Source organism: Schistocerca serialis, chromosome 6, assembly GCF_023864345.2.
Source record: "Schistocerca serialis cubense isolate TAMUIC-IGC-003099 chromosome 6, iqSchSeri2.2, whole genome shotgun sequence".
Classification (NCBI taxonomy): Eukaryota; Metazoa; Arthropoda; class Insecta; order Orthoptera; family Acrididae; genus Schistocerca; species Schistocerca serialis.
This window is the reverse complement of record NC_064643.1, coordinates 388500974-388527460: the sequence shown is the minus strand read 5'-3', so window position 1 is coordinate 388527460 and position 26487 is coordinate 388500974. Positions and strand designations below refer to the sequence as shown.

Genomic DNA, 26487 nt, shown 5'->3' with positions numbered 1-26487 from the left:
GTAATTCTAAACGAAATGTTGCGTTATACCGGGTACTTCCAAGAAAGACCGAGCAAAGTTGAGTGACAGGCTGGGCCTTGGCTTTGTACACACTGCTTGTGTGAAGTTTAGTATGCTGTGGCCAGCCCTGCCACAGTAAGATGTTGAAAATTATGTGTACTGAGAAGGTAGAAAATGAGGAGGTTCATTGCAAAATTGGTTAAGACAGGAACATACGGAAAAAACCGACAGGAAGAAGGGAGAGATTGATAGGACGTGGTCAAGAAATCAGGGGATACCTTCCATGGTGCTAGAGGGAGCTACAAAGAGTAAGAAACATATGGCAAGAGAGAGACTGGAATACATCCAATAAATAATTGAGGATCTAGGGTGCAAGTGCTAATCTGATGTGAGGAATAACACATACAGGACACTCCAGTCAAAGGCTAGAGGAAAATGGCAAACCAGAGGTAAAAGGAATGTCAGGGAAACAGGTAGAGGAAAGAATGGGGGGGGGGGGCAGGGGATAGTAAGAACAGGAGCACTCCAGAAACGATACATGAATTGGGGCACCAGCACTGCCACTGAACCTTCCTGACCCCACACTGAACCATGACCACCACACAACAGAGACAACACAAGGGAAAGACACAAGATGGCAAGGCCAAGACCTCCATAACCAGTACCAACCCCAACCAAAGGACTCCAATTCCAGAGGAAAATTCAAGAACTTAAACCTGGGAGGACGAACCCCTTTCGCAAAGAAAACTGAGGACTGATGTAACCATGTGAGGATCGCCTGTTAGCACTCGGGACAAGGAAGGTGGGAGGGTGTACTTAGTGCGAACGGTCAAAAGTTGTGGGCACTTCAGCAAACTGATCACCATGAGGAGGGCCCACAACTACAAAGGGCGAATGGCTCATTGCGGAGCAAAAGACCACGAGTGAACCTAGTATGGCCCATATGAAGATTCCCACCGGTGGAGGCAGAGGGAAGAATGCCACATGGTGGGACTGTCCTTGATTGTATGAATTTTATTGGATAGGATGTAGGCCTCCAAGAGTCTAAAAACGATTGGGCACAAAGTGATTTGATGTAAAGCCACAAATCTGCCCCCAGAGGGGTCACCAAGAATGGGGCTTAGGTGATCAATCACCCCCCCCCCCCCAAAAAAAGCCAGATAATCAGCAAGTTCATTACCTGGAGTACCCACATGGCCAGGAACCTGAAGGAAGTCAACCGAACCGAATTGAGGATCGGCAAGAAGGCCGTGGATGGCAGACACCACTGGGATGGCAGGAAAAACACCAAGCGATAGCCTGAAGGCCACTCATTGAGTTTGTACATAACAAAACACAGGTGAGAGAGGACTATTTAATAAAGGAGACGACCCAATAGATGTCCATCAATTCCGAAGTAAACACTCCACACATGGCATGAAAGGAATGGTGTTATGTGCCAACAGAAGACATGGAGGGGTTTTCAGATGATCTGTGGATGTAGAGCCACCAGTGTAAAAAAACAATGGCATCCTGAAACTTCCGTAAGAGTGGTTGGAACACACAATGGAACACCATTAGAGCAATGGAGGCTTTCGGGAGATAATGTGGGGAAGAGGACAGGGAGGGGAGATGGAAATCGCGGCAGATAAAAGTGAGGCGGAGCCCAACAGGTAAAATCACTTGAGGGTGGGCAGCAAGTGGGTGACGTCCCAAGGGCACAAAAAGAATAGAAGCTGTCGTTCTGCAGAGGCCACCGACTAGGAGCTAGCCCAAATATAGAAATCATCCACATCCAGAGCAAGATTTACCAATGGTCCAGCAGGGGCCACAAGTCCTTTAATAGCTATAAAAAAAGAACACTTGACAAGGAGCGCTATGGAGAGCCAGTTTCCATGGTTTACAAAGAGCTGAGAACAGTGCCAATCTGAACTCTGAATGACAAGTGAGACAGGAATTTGTGAATAAAAATCAGGTGGTGACCCTGAAGCCCCCTCTCAAGGAGCCCAAGTATGATGTGATGGTGCCAAGCTGTCGTAGACATTATGTGACAAGATGGTGGCACTCAGAAAAGGCCTGCAGATGACGGAGATCGTCCCTCCCAAAAGCTGCACTGTTAGGGAGAAACAAAGTTCCAAGATTTGAGGATTGAAATGAGCCAACACTCCAACATCCATTCAAGTTAACTTGCAGGAGACACAGGTCATATATTGTCATTGTGCAGGACTGAGGTGTTGAAGCAGCTGGTTATGGATGGAATTATGGGAAGGCGCTGAGGGCCGGTTGGTTGGTTTAAAAGAGAGGGCAAGAGGCCAAACTACGAAGTCATCAGTCCCTTGTTCCTAATAAAACAATGCCACAAGTGTAAGAATGAAATGGACAAGACAGACAACACAAAACAGAAAGAAAGGAAAAACCACAAGAATGAAGAGAAGGCAATGAACCCTAAATGGAACAAAAGACGACAAGAAAACAACAGAGATGCTAGAAACAGAAGAGAGTAAAACAGGAAAGCAGATTACAGTGGCTGGCTGACCGCGATAATAAACAGGGAAAGCCAGCCACTCTGCAACACATTAAAACTTCCACACCAAAAGCAATAGGGTGGAGGACACAGAGGGACAAAGGATATGTGCTAAAACCTACATAGAAGTATAAAACCCACTCTCACAGATAAAACGTAAAACTAAAGCTGCTGCTGAGGCATCGTCACCCAACACCGAAGGTAGGGAGCTGGGAAAGTTAAAAGTCCGCTGAAGAGCAGCTACAAGTGGGCAGTCCAGCAAGAGGTGGACAACTGTCATTTGGGAGCCACAGCAACACACAGGTGGGTCCTCGCGACGGAGTAGGTAACCATGCATTAGCCATGTATGCCCAATGTGGAGCCGGAGAGGACAATTGATTCCCTGTGAGAGGACCGCATGGAAGACTTCCACACATTCGTCGTCTCCTTAATGACATGCAGCTTTTTATGCATACTGTTATGCCATTCCATCTCCCAAAGCCTGAAAACCCTGTGGTATAAGGCAGAACATAGATCAGCTTTGGAGATGCCCATCTCCAGAAGCAGTTTCCGCGTCACCTGTTTGCTGAGGGCTGGAAGACGCTGAGGGCTGGAAGAGGTTCCCAACCAGTAAAATGTTCATTATACGATTCCATCTGACAAGGGGTAAAACTTACGTGGGAAGCTTCCACCCACTGTTCCTGGACAAAAAAGGTGTCTAGATAGGAAGTTGATGCCAGTTCAGTCGCAAAATGGGTTGCAAGGTGTGCCACAAGAACTGATGGATTCGTACAATGGCCACCTGGAAGGGCAAGGCCTGGAAGGACAAAGCCTGCAATGGAAGACTGCCATTGACAGCTATGCAGGGTGTGTAGTGTAGCCGACAACCATGACGAAGGGGCAGAAGAACCTAGAAAGGAGACACTGCTTTCCCAACCCACTTGATTGCTCTGTTTTATTAAGTAAAAGGCTTTCGCACAAAGACGTTTAAAAGTAATAAGACCGAAAGAGGACTGGTGCCACTGAAGATGTTGCAAGGGCCGACAATGAGTATATACGGTAGTGACAATGGCCATGTCAACCACGGAACTGGCTGTTTATGAATGGGGCTCATCGAGCATGGAACAGCAATGCTGGCAGCATACGTTATCTTACCAGACAGATCACGAACACCTGCATCAATACAACCTGGCAAAGAAGGCGCAATCACGACCTGGGAGACATATTGAGGACAATCAGCATGATGGAAAGCCCAGCAGCATAACATGGCTAGTGGGAGTGGGAGGGTAATGAGAGAATCAATGGGAAGTGGGCACTATCACAGAGGTCAAACCATCAATTGCAGAGAAAGTGCCATATGTGGCACTAAAATAAGTATGGGAACTGGTAATTAAAAAGCACAGGTCATTGTCTGCAAAAAATTTGTCACTTAGGAAGGCAAAGAGTATGTGATATGCAAATGGAACAGCTATTTCACAGGATCAGATTAAAACCATATGGTCAGTTGTTAAGGAAGTGTCTGGTCAGCAGCACAAGGTCAATGATATAACGTCAATTCATAGTAAAAATATTTCTGTTACTGATAAGTCAGATATACATACAGTATTTAACAATGACTTTCTGAGAATTGCTGGTGAATTAAATAAAAACTTAGTTTCTACAGGGACTCACATAATTCTCTTGCAAAATGCCTTTCCGAGACTGATGTCTGAAATACTCCTCTGCGATACTGACAAGGGGGAGATTGGGACAATAGTTAAATCACTAAAGACTACAGACTCTCATGGATATGATGGAGTACCTAGCAGAATATTTAAGTACTGTGCTGCACATTTTAGCCCTGTACTTAGCCATATTTGTAATTTTTCGTTTAAGAATGGTCAGTTTCCTGAATGATTAAAGTACTCAGTAGTAAAGCCACTTCCCTAAATCACTCCAGGCAAATGCCAGGATGGTTCCTCTGAAAGGGCACGGCCGACTTCCTTCCCCATCCTTCCCTAATCCAATGAGACCGATGACCTCGCTGTCTGGTCTCCTTCCCCAAACAACCCAACCCAAGTAAAGCCACTGCCGGCCGGTGTTGCCAAGCGGTTCTAGGCGCTCCTGTTTGGAACCGCGCGATTGCTATGGTCGCAGGTTCGAATCCTGCCTCGGGCATGGATGTGTGTGATGTCCTTAGGTTGGTTAGGTTTAAGTAGTTCTAAGTTCTAGGGGACTGATGATCTCAGATGTTAAGTCCCATAGTGCTCAGAGCCAGTAAAGCCACTTTATAAAAAAGGGAGAAAGGGAAAAATGTAGATAATTTCAGATCTATTTCTTTACTATCAGTGTTTGCTCAAGTTATTAAAAATGCTATGTATGTCAGGATAATTGATCATTCTATTTCACATAATTTGCTATCAAATGTACAGTTCGGTTTAAGAAGTGGTTTAACAACTGAAATTGCTATATTCTCTTTTCTTTGTCAGGTACTGGATGGATTACACAAAAGTTTTCGAACATTACCCGTCTTTTTTGATTTAACTATGGCATTTGATTGTGTTGATCACAAAATATTACTTCAGAAGTTGGACGATTACGGAATACAGGGAGTAGCTCACAATTGGTCCACTTCTTACTTTAACAACAGACAGCAAAAGGCCATTATCCACAGTGTTGGGAATGGCTATGATAGGGGGTCTGAGTGGGGCAGGGTAAAATTGGGGGGCGGGGGGGGGGGGGGGGGGGGGCGAGGATGTACACCAGGGATCAGTACTGGGGCCACTCCTGTTCCTTTTTCATATAAATGGCATGCGCTCTAGTGTAACGTGTGATTCTAAAATATTTCCGTTTGTTGATGACACTAGCTTGGAAGTAAAGGACATCGTTTGCAACATCAGCACTTTTTCAAATAGTGTAGTTCATGAGACTAGTTCATGGCTTGTAGAAAATAAATTAACACTAAATCACAGTAAGATTCACTTTTTACATTTTCTAACACACAATTCAACAAAACCCAACATTTTAATTTCACAGAATGGGCATATGATTAGCGAAACTGAACAGTTCAAATTTCTTGGTATTTAGATAGATAGTAAACTGCCATGGAAAGCCCATGTTCATGATCTTGTTTGAAGACTTAATGCTCCCATTTTTACTATTTGAACAGTATCTGGAATAAGTGATAGTTTGGCACAAAAAGTGGTCTACTTTACTTATTTTCATTCATTTACGACATGCAGTATTATATTTTGGGGTAACTCTTCCCATATATATATTCTTTTCTGTCATTTCTTGTAAACAACATCAGCTTATTCTCAAAAATTAGCAGCTTTGACTTGCTTAATAATAGGCAGAAATCCAATCTGAATTTGGATTGCACTTCCTTGACTCTTGCGCAGAAAGGTGTGCAGTACACTGCTGCATCCATTTTCAATAAGCTACCACAAGAATTCATAAATCTTAGCAGGTATTCACCTCACTTTCAAATCAAAGCTGAAGAGTTTTCTCATAGGTCAGTCATCCTATTCTGCCTAGGACTTCCTTGAAAAATTAAGCTGATTCCTGTGTTATCTTGTTGATTGTGTTTACATAAACTTATAGTTCGCCTTTTTTTGGGTTCATACACATTTAATTTCATGTGTTGTTACTTTTATGTTGTAATCTCATGTACTGGCACATTCCTTGACACTAGAGACCTGATCCTCAAATTGGGCCTATGGAACTAGATGTGTAAAATAAAAAAAGGAGCCCCTGACTAAACTAAAAAGTACTGCCCCACAAAAGTGATGGATATTAAAACCTCCAAGGAGGAGGAAGTGGTGGGAAGGGGTGGCGGGGTGGGGGGGGGGGGGGGGGCTCTACTGAAGGAGGGCAGTTAGGGCAGCAAGGGGGAGATAGAGATTGCAAATAGTGACAGCAGAGTCCAAGTGGACCCAGATGGCAACAGATTCCAATGTGGTACATACAGGGATACATGTACTAATAACATATGTAAGGAACAATGTGCGAACACCACCAGAAGCCCTCAATTGACTCACCTGGTTCTGAAAGAAAGCATGGGACCCATGCAGGGTTGTGAGTGAGCATCAGTAAAATGAGATTCCTGGAGAATGACAAGCTACCAAGTAACAAGAAATAAGTGATTGTAACTCCAAGAGGTGACAGTTCCATTAAGTAAGCATGGAAGAGGGATCCAAATCTGAAGCGAACAGGTGGAGCCAACCATGCTATCTGGTCCATCTATAACCAACAAGGACTCAATGACATCCATAAATAAGAGGTGGCACCCAGGTTGCAAGGAGGGAGAAGGCACCTCCAGGGTCACCAGGGAGGGGGGGGGGAGGGGCAGTCTTGTCCTGAGACCTCTATAGGGTATGGAGGGAGAGATCTGGAACTGAAAGAGAGTAGGCGATCTTGAGGTGCACAGACTGTGGGTCCCTCAGCCGAGTTGTGACACCAGGCCTCCATTCTGGGAGATGCTAGGGTGAGGTGTCCAGACACCCATCACTGGCAGGCACTGAAGAAAAGAAACACTTCTCCGGCTGGGGAGAGGGAGTGGTACCCACAGGGGAGGGCATGGAAACAACAGGGGAGGGGGAAAGAAGAGTGGGCGAGACTGGGAAAATAGGAAGGAGGGGAAATGTTAGATGTTATCGACACAGGGTGAAGTCGGTCAAATTTCTGACGAGCCTCAGTGTAGGATAAACAATGAAGGGACTTTTTCTCCTTATAAACCAGGCAATCTGAAGAGTGTAGAGGTTGATGGTTGTAACAATTAACACACACAGGCAGCGGAACACAGGGGCTTGTCTCATGAAGTGGGTGTCCACATTCACTGCATAGTGGGTCCCCATACAGCAGGAAGAAATGTGCCCGAAATGCAAGCATCAAAAACACCTTACGGGTGTGAGATGTACAGCTTCAGCCACACCAATAATATATAACCTCGACATTCTCCAGGAGGGTATCTCCCTCAAATGCAAAAATAAAGGCCCCTGTTTCAGTGTGAGCGTCCTTACGACCTATCTGAACAAGCTGAACAAAACGAATGTCCCGTCATTCCAAATTGGGCTAGAGTTCCTCATCAATTTGAAGGATAAGGTCCTTATGAAAACTAACTCCCTGACCCATACTCAAAGACTGGTGAGGCGTAATGGACACCAGGATGTTGCTAAGGTGGTCACAAGCATAAAGGGCTCCAGACTGGGTGGCAGAAGAAGTTCTGATCAACAGCAGGCCCGACTGCAGCTTAATGAGACTCCATTTTGCCAAACTTCTCTTTTGGTGTTTTCCGCAAAAAATAATGGCTTGGTGGCAGGGTGTGTGTCCCCATCAGTCCTAGTGCACACCAGATAGTGGGGAAATGAAAGTGTTTCATCTCAAGCTGGTGATCCTGGCCCTCCTGCCAGGGTGTAGCCAGGGAAGGGAAGGCCACAGTATCGTAAGAAGCAGCAGTAAATGATCCATTACCAAGTGAAGAGACAGTTGTAGAAGAGCGGACAGTTTTTTTGAGCTTAATATGTTTCATCTGCAAAGCATCCATCCTGATACCACACACTCCAATCAGGTGCTCTCCCCAAGGCCACCACAGCAAGGGCCATCTAGTGCAGCTACCATTGCCCAGAGTTGCAATGTTCCAGAATGACAAGCACCCACTCCTAGACATACATGGGGAGGCAACAGCTCAGGTAACAGAAGTGTTATCCTTGTGTTGTCAGGGGGCTCAACCAAATGGATGCATAACAACCCAACGACAAGGACTGGCTGCACAAGCTGGTGACCTACTGGGGAGGGAGGGGTTGGGAGGCGGGGGGTCTATGGCAGGGAAGGAAGAGGGGAAGGAGAGGGGAGGGAGAGAGGTGAGGGGCAGGGGTGTTGGGGGCTCCGGCAGTGAAGGAAAAGGGGAAGTAGTAGGGGGGAAGAGGACTCCACACACTGTAGAGATGCTACGGTGTGAGTTCTTCCCCAAATGGTTAAAACTAGAGAGAGAAAATTCAGAAGTGGCGTTCAAACCCGAAAAGGGGACCAAAAATTCTACAAACACAGGATGAAAAGGAAAAGGCAAGGGAAAAAAACTGGAAGGAACACAAAAAAGTCAGGTGGGTAGCCAGGTTGACATAAGGAACAACACCAATATGTGGGAAGGATGCGAAGAGGGAAAGGAATGAGGATAGGGAGGAAGGAGCACGAGGAAGGAAATGTAGCCTGGGATGTATGCCATGCATGAATGCACAAAAAAACAGTGAGCCCCTTAGGGAGAAGTGGTACTCTGAGGTGAAAAGCTTGGCACCAGAGAAAAAATTTGTGGCATCTACATTGAATCAGTCAATTACTTGTCACCATGCCTGGGAATGGGGAACATCCAACCCACAATCCTTCCCACTCCTTAAGTGGCATTTCATTGTTCACTCAATCCAAACACCATCCTAGTTCACCCTCACATCACAGCTACTCCCAGCCTCTTGCCACATGGGTCATACCACAGTGGAAACCCCACCACAAACAACCCCAGTCACATCCAATTAGAGGCTGGGTCATCTGTGAAAGAAGTTGTGACATATATCAGCTCTGATGTAATTACTGAACAGCATTCTACATGGGTATGATCACCAACCAATTATCAATCTGAACGAATGGCCACTGCCAAACTGTGGTCGGAGGTGACTACCCAGAGGCACAACCTGTTGCCGCACGTAACATCATTAAGATCAATGGCATCATATCATTAAGTGATAAGATTTTTAAATATGATCTTATTGTTTCATTCCTTATTTTATCCCTTTTATCACAGACTCTTATATATCTCATTTACTTCATCTCTTCTGCTTGTATACGTGGTTTTTTCTTTTTCTGTTGTTGTCCATTATTCGGAACCATATACAAGAGTAGGTACAGCCGTAACTTTGTGGAATCTCATTTGTGTTTCTTTCTTGTTTCTCTTCACCAAGTTCTTTCAGCTGTTCACAGTTAGCTTGATATTTATTAACCTTCTTCTCAATGTCTCTGTCATAGTTAAAACCAATATCACTTCCAAGATACCGTAACTGAAGTGAGATACTTGTTCTAAAACTTTCTCATTTATTATTATTTTCGATCTGATTGGATTCTTTCCTTTAAAGTCGTTCTCTGTCTTATTTGCAGATATAGTTACATTGTGATATATTGTATTTTGGCTCAATCTAAATACTGCTCTTTGTTCATTATATTCTGTTTTCTGTATAATTACCTGCTCAGCAGAATAGAACAGGCTATTGGATGGTAAGTAAGATCCAATTTTAATTCCTAAGTGTATTTCATCTTTCCACTTCATAACTAGGTCATCACTATATGAATTAAATAAAGTGGGTAATAGAATGCACCCTTGTTGAACACCTTGATTTACTAAAATTTCATCTGACATTTCCAAACCTGAACTTATAACTACTTCTTTATTTTTGTGTAAACTCTTTATGGTATTAATAATATGTTTGGAAAACCTTTTATTTCCAATATTTTCCACAAAAGGGGTCTTTTTACCTTATCAAAGGCTTTTTCATAATCAACAAATGTTAAATTCATTTCTAAGCCAAATTCCCAACATTTTCCAATAATTCGTCTTATTATAAATATATTGTCATTACATGACCATTCTCCTTTCTAAGCCCTGATTGTTCTGCTGAGATCATTGCATCAGAGAGAGACTGTGGCCTTTAAGAATTTTCCCAAAAATTTTATATCCTGCAGTTAGTAAACTTGTTCCTCTATAATTTCCTGTGTCTTTCCTATTGTCTTTTTTTAAATATAGAAATAACTTTAGTTGTGTTCCATTCTTCAGGTACAGAGCTGTTCTCCAAACACACATTTAAAAAAAATGGAGGAAGCAGAAGTCTAGAATCATTCTTCCATATCTGATTAATTCGGCATTAATGCCTTCTAGGCCAGTAGCTTTTCTATTTTTTGTTACATTTAAGGCTGCTTTTGATTCTTTTATGACTATTTTATCTACAGAGTTGCTATCAGTTTTTATAGAATAACTTCCTTCACTATCTTCATCATACCACATATTTCTGTGATGGTGTATCCACTGATATTCTGTCATAATATTAATGGTTTCTCTGTTTTACTCATATGCTTCATAAGTTTAAAGGCTATATTCTGTATTCCATGAACGTCATGTTCAACATTAGCTATGAACCTTTCCCAGTATTTTCTATGGTATCTTTTTATTAAATTCTTTGTTTTATTTCTTTTCTGTTTATATATTTCCCAGGTTTCATTTGTTCTTGTTTGTAAACAGGTGTTTTAAACATTTTGTTGTTCCTTAATATTGTTAGCTATTTCTATGTTCAATATTTTCAGACCCCTTTCCCAGTTTGATACATTACTTTTCCCTTGTGCTTCATTAGCTATTTTCAGCATCACAGTGTAAGTCTTTGTTGATACAAGTTCCTTATGCCTTCTTCCTGTGCAAGATGAACTTTATATTTCAAGTTTTGGCTTTGCATTTTCTTTACATTTGTTTGTTCCCTCCATCTTGCCCACATTTCAATCTTTAAAGTAACTAGAAAGTGATAAAAGCCTATATTATTTCTGCAAAACATGAGTCTCTCGAATGTGAGAGCTTACTTTTTAATAGCTATTACACAGTCAATTGCTGAGTGTGAACATTGAGTGTTCCAGATACATTTATTTATATGTCTTTCTTTCTGAAGAAGGTATTTGTAATTTTTAGCTGACAGAATGTAGTAAAATCTCTTAATGTCTTGCATTTTCATTTAAAGTTATTTCATAAAATGTGCCTAATGTATCTACTATTAGTACTTTTGCAATTCTTGCATGTAAGTCTCCCAATATTTAAAATTATTAGTTTTATTATATTTATTTACTTGCTTTTGCAGCTCTTCATAAAATATTTCAGAATCTTCGTGCTTTCCTTCTTCGGGTGCATATACTCCTACAACATACAAATGTCCTCTATCAATTCTGAATCTAAAAATTACTATCCTTTCATATATGTAGTCATAAAAATTTATTTTTCTTTTCCAGTTTTCATCTGTAAGAATGCCTACTGCACTCATTGCTTGTTTTGTTTGTTCAATTTCACTGTATATTAATGTGTAATTATTTAGCACTACTCATGATGTATCAAGGACGGTGAGTCACATATAGGCAAAACAGAAAGACTGTTAGGCAAGTCAGCTTTCAGCCAAAAGGCCTTCTTCCAAATTACGTAAGATACACACATAAACACAACACACATACAAGACCACTGTCTCTGGTTGTCGAGTGTATGTGTGTGTGTGTGTGTGTGTGTGTGTGTGTGTGTAAGAGTAGCTCTCCATCCTTTTCATAATACTGTCATTACTTCACCCTGGATTTTGTATAATTATTTAAATCCTTTGTTCCTCTCTGTTTCTTCTTTATTTGAGGTTTTCTGTAAGCTCCAATTCCTCTGTATTAAAACCTGTCATATTCCAAGTACCTAACACCAAGTCATTTTTGTTTATCACAGCCTTGTCATTGACTTTGAGAACTATCCATCTTATTCCTTGGAGACATGAGTTAAGGTTTTTTTTTATATATATATGGATGGGTAACCAGCCCACCACACAACACCTACCCAGTTGGACTGTTTTAAATCAAGAGTACCTTCTCCTAGATAGAATACTAACCAGGGCTTAAGAGATCTACCTCCCCTTTTCCTCTCTGTTAATTAAACCCCACAGAGATGGTTGCTCCTTCTGCTCTTCAAGCCATTATACAGAGTACCTGATCCCACATTACCTCATTGACCATTGCAGTCATTGGCCTAACCCTGGCAAGAATCAATACAACCAAGAGAAAGAAGCAAGCAGAAGTGTGAGAGGGGTAAGAGGGTGAATGTGGGTGAAACTCTCAAGTTAATAAAATCTTCGGAAAGAACAATGATGACAACACAGTTAACCAATGACAAATATAAAAGAGTAAGAATAATTAAAAAGATGGGAAGGGCAGGAGCCAAGCTGGACCACCGAGCAAGCATAGCCATGAGCCCCCTGGGTCACAGCAGGCTTCCCTATAATCTCTCAAGCAGCCACTGTGAGCAACGTGCCCTACCTCACATAAAGGAGTAGAAACCACACTTGCAGGTAAACACAAAACCAAGTCAAACAGTTGGCATCATCTGCTAGCACCAGAGGCAGTGTATCAGCAAGTTTAAGGTTTTGCTTAAGGTGGCCAAATTGGGGCAGTCTGGTGTGATGTGAGCCACCATCAGACAGGCACCACACAAACAGTGGGGTGGATCTTCATGCTGTAAGACACAGCCAACATCAGCCGAGTCTGGCCAATGCAAAGGTAACAGAATTTTAGGTTCCCTGCGAGAAGCATGAGGGGAAGATTACTGCATGGTCGTGGTCCCCTTTACTGCTCACACTTTGTTTGGGAAGAAGATGGCACACCAACATATGATCCAAGCCTCCAACAACTGACAAAATAGAGTTGACTGAAAGTTTGGTTCCAGTAGCCCCATCTCCAAAATGGCATCCTGATAGCCAACTTGGCCAAATGTCACCAGGTTTGTTCCTTGGGATCCCAATGTGACCTAGGGTCAAGACAAATAAGACTGACTGTCCACCTCGATGGAGATAAGAAAGGAGATCCTGGACAGTGTAACAAATGGATGTCAAGAGTAGCACTGATCGACAGCCTGACGACTAATCATGTAGTCATTGTTGATTAAGAATGTCTCACCAGTGCAAGAACAAAAATGTTTGAGAGCTCGAGCAATGGCCACTAATTCTGCAGTGAAGACACCGTATCCGTTCAGCAGATAGAGTTGTTCGCTGTACCTTGGAAGTGTGTAAGCAAAACTAGTTTGTCTGTCATCTGTAGAGCCGTCGGTAAGTCAGTATACACAAGTTCTGAACCTAGAACTGCATTAAAAATGGTCTGGAACAGGTGGAGAAAAACCAAGAGGTCAATAGTCTTTCAGTCCAAAGAATAGGGTTAAATAGATCTGAGGATGGGATGCACTCCTTGGGGGCGGACACAATTGCTACCTAACAAGAGGTGACAGTGGAGGAAGCTGGAGTTCACAGCAGATGCTGCATGTTAACTGTAATCTTGATTCCATTCCTTGGTTGATGTTGTGGGTGGTGGGTCTCCCAACTAGGGAAAAAGAAATGTTATTTCAGCTGCTCGAGGAGTAATGAATGTGTATCAAACAGTTGAACAGTAATTATCAGCACCTGATCTGCAGTGGACGGACCCCAGCCTCTGCGAGTTGGCTGTTCAGATCACCAGTCCATAAACAGCACCTGTGGCAACGTAATTCCCGCAATGGTGTATCAGGTCCAGCATCCACTATGCTGAAGGCAATGTCGAGACATATGCCAGATTCTCCTAACCAAAATGAGACAGGATAAGAGCATTGTTAAGCTGCGAAAGTGTAGAGTGGTCTGCACTTTAGCTGCTGTTTACTGAGGCAGCGAAGAGTGCTGAGGTGTGACCAGTAAGTTCACTTAAGTTCATGAAGATGTCGAAGTCACATCAACCAAGCATCGACGAGCAGTCTACCGAAGCAGTAGGACCCCACCACATCACGCAATTGGTCATCGAGATAGTGTTTCAGTTGAGTATGATGGCAACAGTAGTGGACATTTCTTGGCGGCTGAAAACCAGAAGTTATGGGTGAGGGCCAAGGGCTGCACCATCTGTATGGCACCCTGCAGTTTACATTCAGCAACACTCTCAGTGGAGGAGCAATAGTAAACTCAGTAGTCTTCAGCATACAGGGAGGGTGACACTGAAGACTCCACAAGAACAGTTACACCATTAATAGCCACTAGAAAAATGGGCACACACAACACAGAGTTCCAGGGGGTACTATGGGCAGCACCTACTTAAACACACGAAGTACAGTGTGACAATAAGTTCTGGACAATAACTGGAGGGCCAGTACTGGAGACTCCACACACGTAGGGTAATGATAATGCGATGACACCATGTGGTGTCATAAGCCTATTGCAAGTGGAGGAAGACAGTGACAAGGTGTTGAGGCGGGGCAAAAGCTGATGGATGGCAGACCAAATTGTCAGCAGAAGAATGGTCTTGGCATAAACTGTCCTACAATGGAGCCAAAAGACCCCAATACAGGTACCGGCTCATCATATGTTTGAGCAACTCATAGAGAACATTAGTGAGAGTAATTGGGACACAGTTCTCATCTCAAGGGCTGTTTACCTGGTTTCAGTACCAGAACAATCACGCTTTCTCACCACAGAATAGGAACTCATCCTCACTCCAGATACAGCTGAAAATGGCAAGGACGTGACATTGGCAATCCACTGATAGGTGTTTGAGCATTTGGCTGTGGATGCAGTCTGGCCCCGGTGCCGTGTCTCAGCGAAGGGCTAGAGCACTTAGAAATTCCGACGTGCTAAACAGAGCATTATATGACGACAGGTGAAGTGTAGCAAAAGGTAAGTGAACTAGTCCCATCCACTGCTTGAGGACGTTAAATGCAGGCTGACAATTCTCAGACACAGAGGCCCGAGCATGACGCAAAGCAAAATGTACAGCGACAATATCTGGGTCAACATAGACAACACCATTCATTGTGAGGAACAGGTGTCCACAGACATGACAAAACTTTGCCCGAACCTATGAAGAGGGGTATGCAGTCAAATGGTAGTAACACACAATTTCCAGCAGTCTTCTTCCTGTCATTTTATTTGGTGGTGACCCAAGCACAGAGCTGTTTAAAAGCAATGAGGTTCTCCATTGCTGGATGTCACTTATGGCATTGAAGAGTCCTCTGCAATCTCTACTGGCCACAGCAGTTTCAGAAATCCAGCAACATACATTATTCTGATGGGAGTTCCCTAGGAATAGAAGATCCCTAGGTCTATTGCCGATAGAATGACTGCTCACAAGAACAGCCACAGTCTTATCGAGTGACACATGCCTGCAGCATACAGAGTCAATAATGTTCGTGGAAACTCCACTCAACACTCTGTCACAGTTCAAATAGCTCTGATAGCCATGGAAGGGGTGGGGTGGGGGAGGGGCAGGTTGGAGTTTGCAATATTGAAAAGTAGGAATGCCTATACTCTGGACACGTGCATCAATACGCCTGTGTGGCAGGATGCTAAGGATGATGTCAGAGGCAAAGGCAAGTGACTGTTACTGAGAGAAGGACACGATGATCAGAAAGTGATCACTGTCATATGGAAAATAATCACTGTCACACAGATCATCGTGGGGGTGGAGGTGAGAAGACCAGGGCTGAAAACGAAAGATCAATGGCAAATAATATCCATATGTCACACTGAAGTGTGTTGTGGCACCAGTATTCAAGCAAAGTTTCGATAGCTTTTCTGCGGCTAGTGGTCATGGTTCCCCCTCCCAAGGGGTTGTGGGCACTGAATGCACCCAAAATGAGGAAAAGTGGTAGGGGTGAAGGACTGATAAATTAGTGCAGACAAGGAGGTATGTGATACTTTGCCATCAGGAGGGAGATACACATTACTGACTGTAAAATCCAGAGACTTGCTCACAAGAACAGCCACAGTCTTATCAAGTGACACGTCTGCAGCAGATAGAGTCACTCCACTCGATACTCTGCCACAGTTCAAATAACTCTGATAGCCATGGAAGGGGTGGGGTGGGGGGAGTGGCAGGTTGGAGTTTGCAATACTGAGAAGTAGGAAAACGAATAACAGATGTCGTAACTTGACCAGGTGGTAGAAAAAACCACTGCAGTTCCACTGGAGGATCACACCATTTGTATCCCGTGTGGGCGTAAAGGGACCGACAAGGAAGGTCTTACCCCGGGTTGCCTGCTGCCACTGCTTATGAGGATACAGCATCAATACATATCAGTTCCATAATGCATGTTGTGCGTGAGTGGGGGAGGGGGGGGGGGGGGGGGGGGATCTGGCGCCCCATGGCTGCCTTCGATATAGGATTGGAATTTGTAGTGTCTGGTGGGCTGGGGACTGCCGGAACCTCCTTTGTCTTTGAAGTAAACTCCTGTGACCAGCAACCTGTGGCTCCTTCAGTCATTGGCTGGTACCCAGTTGCTGATCAGCAGAATCCTGGGAAAGAAGCATCCCGAGGGACTTGTTCCTGGTGAGAGAGGTGCGGGAGAAGGGCGCTGCTTCTCAAGTTGGGCATTAGAGACCAGCGGGCCTCGTGGATGGGAAGTCAACACTCCTAAAGTGGGTGTGGGGGGAAAAGTAGGGGGAGGTATCAACCCTATATCGAAGGCAGCCATGGGGCGCCAGATCCCCCTCCCCCCCCCCCCCCCCCCACTCACGCACAACATGCATTGGAACTGATATGTATTGATGCTGTATCCTCATAAGCAGTGGCAGCAGGCAACCCGGGGTAAGACCTTCCTTGTCGGTCCCTTTACGCCCACACGGGATACGGAGGTGTAGTTGAGGGGACAGAAAGGTCTAACATGAACGGCATTTCTCCTGTACATGAAGCACCACATGGGAGAGGGAACATATGGTTTCACATCACACTGATACTTTATCTCTTTGATCTTTTCACGAAACAAGCAACCTTCAAAGGCCAAGATGAAGGCTCTAGTATCAACCCTATTTCAGTTTGGTCCTACAGGACACTGAGGAAAAAATGTACACCCCATTGCTGCAAATTGGCATGTAACTTGTTATCAATTTGAAAAATGAGGTCGCAGTGGGAGATGACTTCCTGTGCCATACTGAGACTGTTATTTGGGGTGATAATTACAAGAATGTCACCAAGGTTTTTACAGGCAAGCAGCACCCACAACTGAGCATTTGATGTCCTTTTAATCAGAATTGAATCACTTTTCATTTCCGAAATCACTGCTACTTTCCCAAATCAGCCCTCAAGGTTTTTAACAATGAATAATGGCTATGTTGCTGAAAAGGAATCCACATTGGTCCTAGAGAAAACTAAGTATTGTGGAAAGCATCGCCCCCGCCCCAGTCTCTTAATCTTATGTTCCTCCTATGGCATAGCCACCAGGGAAGGAAACACTGTGGAGTCATCTCTCTCTGCATTTTAATAATCATTTCCTTCAGAAGATACCGCTGGGATTACATGGCCTCACCAGCACATCCCATCCATTGTCCACACTTCAAAACTCCTGTCTCCCATTGCTCACTAATCCAGCACAACTCCTCACCACAATCGATCCGCAATTCCCGTACTTAATCAATTCAGTGAGTTGTTATCTTTATTATTTAAATTATGTAAATTACTTGTTTATTTTAATCATGGAGTGTTGTTAGCAGATATTCACCAACCTTTGGTTCATTTATCACAGCTTATATGCAATCACTTTACCTCCATTCTTTCAGACTGTTTGCTGTAAACTCCATCATGATGGAGAGTGTTAAAACTTGTCATTCTGTAAACGACAAGAGCAACTGTTAGTTGAAATAAACTGTGATTAACTTGTTAATTGTTCTAACAAAAATTTGATGTAATGTGCCATGCCATGCAGCACTTATAACTGTCTGCAATTATTTAGAATAAATCTAAGCCATGACCTCTGCTCTAAAACCACTCATAGACAAAGCACTATATTCATATTAAATGCTGCATGCGCCCAGCATGAACACTGAAGTTCATCTACAAGGTAATTAAAACCTCGTTGAAGAGAGCAAGTGGCGACTAAGAAATAAATATCAACCATGATGACAGTGCCTTATTACTAAAAATGTCACACTTGCTTGATTAATATGTTATAAAACAGCCATGTTATCCTGGGCTGTAATTCATCCCTTGAAAGTAACAACAGTAACCTACTCATTTCAGTCACACCTAAACGTTTAATTAAGAAAGCAAATAGTCATACATCTCAGCTCCCTTAATAAACATGATCCACTGAAAACAAAGATGGTCCATCAGACCTATGTTTCTCAAATCACCTGCTCATACCACAAGGACTCTGCACTGTCGCAACTGCCACTAATATTCTTTTTGTAGTGAGCAAAGATTTGGGTACTGCCCCAAATGCAGTAGTTCAGTCTGTACTGCTTGCATCAGACGATGTCTGGGGAGAAAAGTTATTCAATCACAGATTTAGTTTTGGTTTCATTTTTGTTCTACCTCTTCTACAGTATATTGTCAATCATATTCACTTCGGACTGGCTAATCTTCAACAGTATACTTTCATGAATGTGTCTCAGTGTAAGCACTAAATTTCAAAACAGAGGGAATGTGCTATTTTAATGCCCTATTCACAACAAATCCCTTAGATAATAACATATTGATTTGGGCCCCCTACAGCCAGGCTTTTGGCGCCTGTACTAAAGCCTCTTATGTTGCGAGTACTGTTGAAAGTGGTAAAACAATAAAACATTTAACAAGAACTAAAAGATAACAATCCATTAATAACCATGTGCATGAACACACTAGAATTTGCTTCTGCCTTTTCATCCAAACAGAAAATGACTAAGTTAAAATGTGGCATCCAGTGATTCTTACACCGCAGGCTTCACAGACGTGGTTGAGGGAGTCTTCTGCTGGAGTGTGGGTGTTAACAATCAGAGGCGGGTCAGAATGACTTCATCCCATCAGAATGACAGGTATGAGGAATGTCATGGCAGGATAGTTGACTACACAAACTGAAGCTTACTTCCAACTGCCACCCACATCTCCACCCTAAGTTGCATAGTTCTCTGACTCGATAGTGAAATAACACCCCATAGGCCCTATGGCAATGTCACGTTGTTTTTCTGTAGACCTGTTTACCTGCTTTGTCTTTTTCCTGTATCTCAACACGTCCTGGTACACAACAGAGTGATACATACTTCTCCTGCTATAAAAAGTAGGCATTTTCTATGCTGGGTTCATCTGCTGCAACATTTGTACATCACTAAGGGAATATGAGCAGGTAAGAAACTTTTTCCTTCTTATGACACTTCAATTGTCCATTGCTTTTAGGATCACATGTAGTTCTGCACTAAATTCAGTGTAAGACATGGCTGGAAAGATGACTGAATACCCAAGAGAGTCCTCTCATTTTTGATCCATTGGTGTATACTATATTAATATTTTGCTACATATCAGATTTACTGAAAGCATTTACCTTGTGCCATGTATTAATATTTTCAAATATTGCATTAGCTACCTTTTCAGTAAGAAGACTGCTGCTGCTTTTTATTCATACAGATATATCATCTGCAAGAATAACAAAACTTGCACTTTCTGATAAAGCTAGTGGAAAAATCATTCTCCCCCCCCCCCCCCCCCCCCGAAAACACTGAGGTCACAAACTAGGACCCTATAGTGTCTGGTTCCAAATGCCTAAGGCTATTTGGTCCACACTGCTTTCTTCCATGCTGGAATGTAGAAACCATGAACTTTTTGTATCTGCTGTTCCACAATGTTGTTAACTTTTGGACAAGGACATCAAGATTCACCAACAAATCCTTAGCTAAGTCACAAAATATTCCCAATAGGAATAATTTCTTATTTATTGGTATCAGCATATCATTTGTTAACACAAATGTAGCATGTTCAATAGACTATCCTTTTTGCAATATAAACTGTTTGCCACTGGGTATTTTGCTGTATAATAAGTGTCTATAAAAGCATGTTCTACATGATCTTTCAAATATACTGGCAATTATGAGACATGTCAGTAAATTTATAATATTGTTTTATCTGCTTTTTGTGAAGTTGCTTGACAGCAAAATATTTAAGGCTAGCTGGAGAAATACCACTATGAAAAGATTTATTACATAAGTAAGTTAATGTAGTGTGAAGTTCACCCGAACATCATTTGATTATTTTACTACCGGGATTGTAACTGAACTTTTAGTCACCAGTTCTTGACTTCGGTTAAAGAGTGTGGATGTACACATGTATATACAAATGCAAATGCACGCAATAATTATTCCAAAGCACCATGTGATACTACTATAAGACTTTTCCTTCAACAAGTCTCATCACACAGTCCCAAACATGAAGTAAGTTGTTAGGGATTGGAAATGAAAGCACATTTCAAGTAACTTGAGAAATTTTCATTCTTTTCTCACAAAGTATAATTGATGAGTCTCCTGAGTACATAATCACAGTTCTCGTGAGTGGTACGCTGAAAGTGACTCCTTACCCAACGTGGCCACATGGTACAATCACGAACAGAAGTTTTGGTGTCATAAAATACACGAGGAATAAATCGCATCCTTTTGCTGGAAAAAGAAGGATAACTAAGGTTTGATGTACTGTTGGCAGCAAGGTCATTAGAGAAGGAACACCAGCTCAGATTGCAAAGGAAAAGTCATGTCCTCTTCAAAGGAACTACACCAACATTTGTCTTAAGTGATTCAGGGAAACAATGAAAAACGTAAATTGATGTGGGTGTCTGGAGGGAGGGAGGGATGGGGCGGTAAGGGAGGGAGGGGTGTGTGGTGGGGTGGGGGTGGGGGGGGGGCAGGGACTTTAAATGCTGCCATTATGTGAGTCCAGTGTCATACCACTGTGCTACCTCACTCATTTTGTTAGTGTCTAGTGCTTCAACTTATCTGAATAGAAAGGTTTGTACAGCTGTGTGACTGCAAAGACCATACAGTTCAGTGTCACTGAACATTGAAGCAAAAGTCCAAGACTCAATCCCTGGTAATTATGTTGAATTTTTCTGCCTTGGGAAACTAGAATGGGATCCAATAAATGTTTTAAGCTAAATGAAAAGTGTTACAAAAATAAGGCCATAAATCAAAAGGCTTCTCCTGAACATGTCATACATAATTTGTTTTCTAACACCAATTTTAGTCCCCACTGATAGCTACCAAGAGGAAGCCATGGAGCCCTTGAGTACATCCCATGAAGTTAACTGCAATGCTGTAGTGAACTTAATTATTCTTTAATAAACAGAAAAACTTTAGAAAGTAAATAAACTTTACATGAGCTATGTTTCTAGTGCAAAGTACATACTGTTTATCTACTTACTGACAAAGCAGTTATAAGTGTGAACACAAGGTAAAGAATAAAGGGAAGTTGAAACATCAGATAATTCTACAGGACAGCAACTTATACCTTTACACACTGAAAAGAATCTATTACTATTAAAAATTATCCAAACTGGGAATGGTCAGACCCCACTCCCTTATTTAGATGTAAACTGTTCATTTTCTGAACATACTAGGATGGTGTAACTAAAAATGAGGTCATTTGAAGCAACCCAAACCCCTACAGAACATTTCCAAGACAACCTGAAGTTGTAATTTGCATATCTGCTTGAAACAGTGCAGCACTATTCACTTTCTCTTGAAGTGTGTTGTTATATTCCTCAGAATCTGTCAACTTTTCTTTCAGGCTCTTAAGTGAGGGTAGTGTGAAATAAAAGAGCAGCCAAGTACAACTGAAAAACATCAATGCCTGAACACTTTAAACTCGTGGCTTTTGGTAAATTTACAATGATTTTGCACAGGTTAATAACACAGATAATTTCACTGATTAATAACAAAATCAGTATGTAACAGCTGGTCTCTGGTAACGTATTCCTCGAGTTGGGCAGTGTCTCTGGAGGTTCCATATGACAGAATCTACAGAGCAACTTTTCATCCCCCAAAGTAGTGTATTCTCTACCACAATGAGTGATATATTTCTAACTTCAAAGGAGGCAGAACTGAGCTCTTTGGTGGTGCCGCCTTGGTTTATTACCCACCTGGAAACCTATGAATTTCATGTCCCCACTTCTACCTCTCACAGACTTGTATTTTGGTTTCTTTGGAATTTCATACCTGTTTGCTACCTGCCAGTTGTAAGCCTGTCCAATTATTCCCCAGCCTGTGACTCGTACAGATGTGTTTGGAGTCTTCATCGGTGTACTAATGTAATCAGCATAAATCATGTATGGATTGTGTAACAGTACATTTCTGCTAATAATGTAAAAAATAGCATTCACAGCAAAAGAGACCTCCACTCTTATAATATACGTAGAATCTTCACTCCCTGAAGCAGCAAAAAAAAATTTGAAGTTTCTTGGTGATTATTAAAACCAAAGAAAATTTTAACTGTGTACATTAACTATCAATTTACACTGTTCATTTACCCATTTACTGTTTACACAAATTTAATACAATATTTGTAAAGTTACAAAAAGCACTATTTCTGTGCCTCCGAATTGATGAAATGGTTTGAGGTATCTGGTGAGTATAATCTACTGTTTCTTTCTATAAATTATTTGAACTTTTCCTCTGGCACAATTGTATAGTACTTGACCATATTTTCCTGCATAAACTCGGATTATAATTTACTGAAAAAAGACCGTTCCTGTTTGTTTAGGATTAATTACTAGTTTGTATATGTGATCTTTCTCATCTTATTACATTAAATTGTTATATTAACAATGTCATGAAAAGAATAGATTGCTATTCACCCAAATGATTACACACTGCGTCGCAGACAGGAACATTGACAAGACTGTTACACCTTTAGCTTTTGGCCAAATCCTTCTTCAGAAATGAAAACACACACACACACACACACACACAAAGCACACCTCATGCAAGACTGTTACACCTTTAGCTTTTGGCCAAATCCTTCTTCAGAAATGAAAACACACACACACACACACACACACACACACACACACACACACACACACACACACACAAAGCACACCTCATGCACACATGATTGCTATCTCCGGCCGCTCAGGACAATTAACTAACTTGCAAGTTCTGAAACGTTTATGCTAACTTCACACAGAAGGAGCTGTGCAAAGATAGTAGAGGTCTTAGATGTAGGCTGATATGAACTCTGTGAGTAAAACAGTCTCCAAAATGCATAGGCATGGAAGATTTAAAAAGGAAGAAGGAGATCTGTTTAGAAGTCCCAATGAAATCAGAGCACTGCATAATTGTGACCACTATTTCTGATAATTTTAAGTGGGAGATTTCATCCTCTTTAGAAAAAGTGGGAGGAAGAGAGAAAGAAAAAAAAAAGGCTTATTTTCATCACAAAAGTTCTATCAGTTTAGTGTCCTGGACATAAAACATTTGAACTAGGCCTACCGAAAAGACGAGAAAGTTCATCAACCTTTTAAAGTAATGACATGAATATCAAAAATTTTCTCACAGCAATGATTCCACTTTTTTCCACAAAAAAGTATGAAATAGTTAATTAGCACCTAAATGAAGAAAACTCTCTTCTTGCTCCAACTATGTGGAGGACTATTACGAAAATTTCAAAAAGTTGCAGAAATATTTTAAAGTGCCCTATAGTCAAAACTCTCACAGATACAATACATAGTAAGTTGCATTCCTATCATTAACAAACTAAAGTTGGTAATTTGCTATCAGGATCACATTACAGAAACGAGACATTTGAAAAAGAAATGCATGCCACTTTGGAAGAAGCAAATTACACAGAAATTCCTTGACTACTAAATAGGGATTCAACCTTGGTGTGAGCATATCAATTTAGAAGTGGGAGTGGGACTTGGAATAGATTGAACGCAAACACCAGAGTCAACAGCATCACATCTGTTAACTAAGGTAGCATACATAGAGAAAATATACAAGAAGAACAGAGACGTGTAAAAGCTGTACAGGTAAGAGCAAAATTTTCCCACTGCTCCTCTGTTCAAAACATTCATACAATGTCAGATTAATGCTCCTCGCAGATAATAATGCCAATCATAAGCCAGTTTCTAACATTTTGCAACTGCTTCAGAAATACATTTATACATCAGAGAAATTACATGGTTATACCGAACTCAACATGTTGATTATCTTTTTATTTAGTTGAATTCTCCAGTTGTGGGACTTTCACCATATGTTGTGTATATCTACTGCCCTTACTCCCCCCCCCCCCCCAAACACGCACACACAATAAGAAAGAAATTAATATTTAATATCACACAAGCAGACTATTACTATAACCTAATCAACAGACAGAAATTTCAAAATTAATTATTTCATTCATTTTGCATCCCTCCTCTGCATACCTATACCGCTACCAACATTCATGATGCATTTCCCACATGTTATAATTTGCTTGGCAGATGCTAAAGAACATGGTATCCCGCTTGATTGTGAATATATGCCTGTATACACACAATTTTCACAAGCAGCAAAACTCTCATATGAAATGAAATCTACTCATATACGATACAAACCAAACAACATACCTGTACTTAGCATCTACTAGGATAAAAAACTACTCTCTCTTTATACAGCTATAACTAATAGTTCTGTGAAAAATAATGAGCTGATAAATTTTGAAGCAACTCTGCACCTGAATAATAATATAAACAAGCAGTTTTAAATGCAACGCCTGATCAGTAATCAGAATCAATATGGATAAAGTATACGCCAGTTCAGCATACAACTACACATCTAAACGAAAAAAAAAATCTATAAAACGGGACATTATTGGACGTTTTCCAAGTTCCTGTTTAGAAAGAATCAAAACACCATAGACACTTGTTTGTTTTATTTACTACAAATAAGTTATCTATTTATCTTATATTACGTCATGAGATTAAACCACCATCTCAACAGCACAGAACTATTTCTCTATCATATGAACTGCATACATCACACTGGTGTATCCTCACCTGTCTTCATCGGCACAAGATAATTATGATAAAACTGAATAACACAAACCTCTTCAGTGCTGCAGTATGAGTTCCAATAATACTTACACTAAGCCACTAATTTGACCGCAAACGTATCTTGATCACAACTCGACGCATAAAACCAAAGGAAAGCACCATTTGTCTGTCTTGTGATTATTGAGTACGTATGAATTATATACTTCTTGCATGGAAAGAAATATCCGCAGCATCAAAACCGACATTACATATTATACGCATAAATTTTCTTGTGAAGTTAGTCCCTCCCCATTTGATAGTAATGTAAACTGCCGGTTACCTGTCATATCTTGTTCTTGCCGATTTCACTGTAAATATCCGTAGTTATCGCACGAGGGAATACTACAAAAATCTACTACATGTAAAAATCGAACTGTCACTAAAATAAGCTACTGTTTTACGAACAAAATTCCTGGTATCATATGTTCACGGTGACACTTGAAATAGGGGAAAAACATACCAAAGATAACATTGTACACACGTCAAACAACGCTGAAAAACAACGATGCACATTTTGAATAAAAGAATCACTCTTACTGTTAGAAGCATATAAGACACTTCTCTAACATTGCGTTGGTGTTATTCTACAGAACATCTGAAAGGTCTTTTTACATTTTTACTATACTTTCCCAAGTAGGAACCGCAATAAAGCTAAGTCACCAGTATGTGACTAGCCAATCAGAATCAAACAACGATTCTGAAACTGTAATGTAGTGGTGGGCAGGAAATCGCGTATCTGTTAGAAATCACAGTGACTGAGAAGTCACAGATATCACAGTAGCAACTTTACAGAATCTAACTGCGATTTCAGTCACAGTTAGCAGTCGCAAGTAGTATTTCACATTGAAAGACGTGAGCCATCTATTGGTCGAATTTAGCACTGCTTTCTGCGATTTCAATGACAAGTCGCAACTAAGAGTCGCAAGTAGCAACTAAAAAGCGCGGTTAACAGTGGCATCTGTTGGCCGAAGTTCGTACTACGTCCATCTCTGCGGTACGCTATGGAGTCTAACTGCGATTTCCGTGACAAGTCGCAACTAAGAGTCGCAAGTAGCAACTAGAAAGCGCGGTTAACAGTGCCATCTGTGGGTGAAAGTTCGTACTACGTCCATCTCTGCGGTACGCTATGGAGTCTAACTGCGATTTCCGTGACAAGTCGCAACTAAGAGTCGCAAGTAGCAACTAGAAAGCGCGGTTAACAGTGCCATCTGTGGGTCAAAGTTCGTACTACGTCCATCTCTGCGGTACGCTATGGAGTCTAACTGCGATTTCCGTGACAAGTCGCAACTAAGAGTCGCAAGTAGCAACTAAAAAGCGCGGTTAACAGTGCCATCTGTGGGTCAAAGTTCGTACTACGTCCATCTCTGCGATACGCTATGGAGTCTAACTGCGATTTCCGTGACAAGTCGCAACTAAGAGTCGCAAGTAGCAACTAGAAAGCGCGGTTAACAGTGCC

At 41.7% G+C, this 26487-nt stretch overlaps 1 protein-coding gene across 4 annotated transcripts in view; it reads right to left on the bottom strand.

Annotated features, from left to right (window-relative positions):
* LOC126483832 (cap-specific mRNA (nucleoside-2'-O-)-methyltransferase 2) overlaps nucleotides 1-25496 on the bottom strand; it is a 296880-nt gene extending 271384 nt beyond the window's left edge. For 2 of the 4 annotated variants that reach the window (XM_050107032.1, XM_050107034.1), the window contains exon 1: nucleotides 25083-25496. The gene's annotated coding sequence lies outside the window, so the exon portion shown is untranslated. The remainder of the gene's footprint in view (nucleotides 1-25082) is intronic. The other 2 variants (XM_050107033.1, XM_050107035.1) reach the window with 1 other exon arrangement.
* Between the last annotated feature and the right edge of the window lie 991 nt (nucleotides 25497-26487).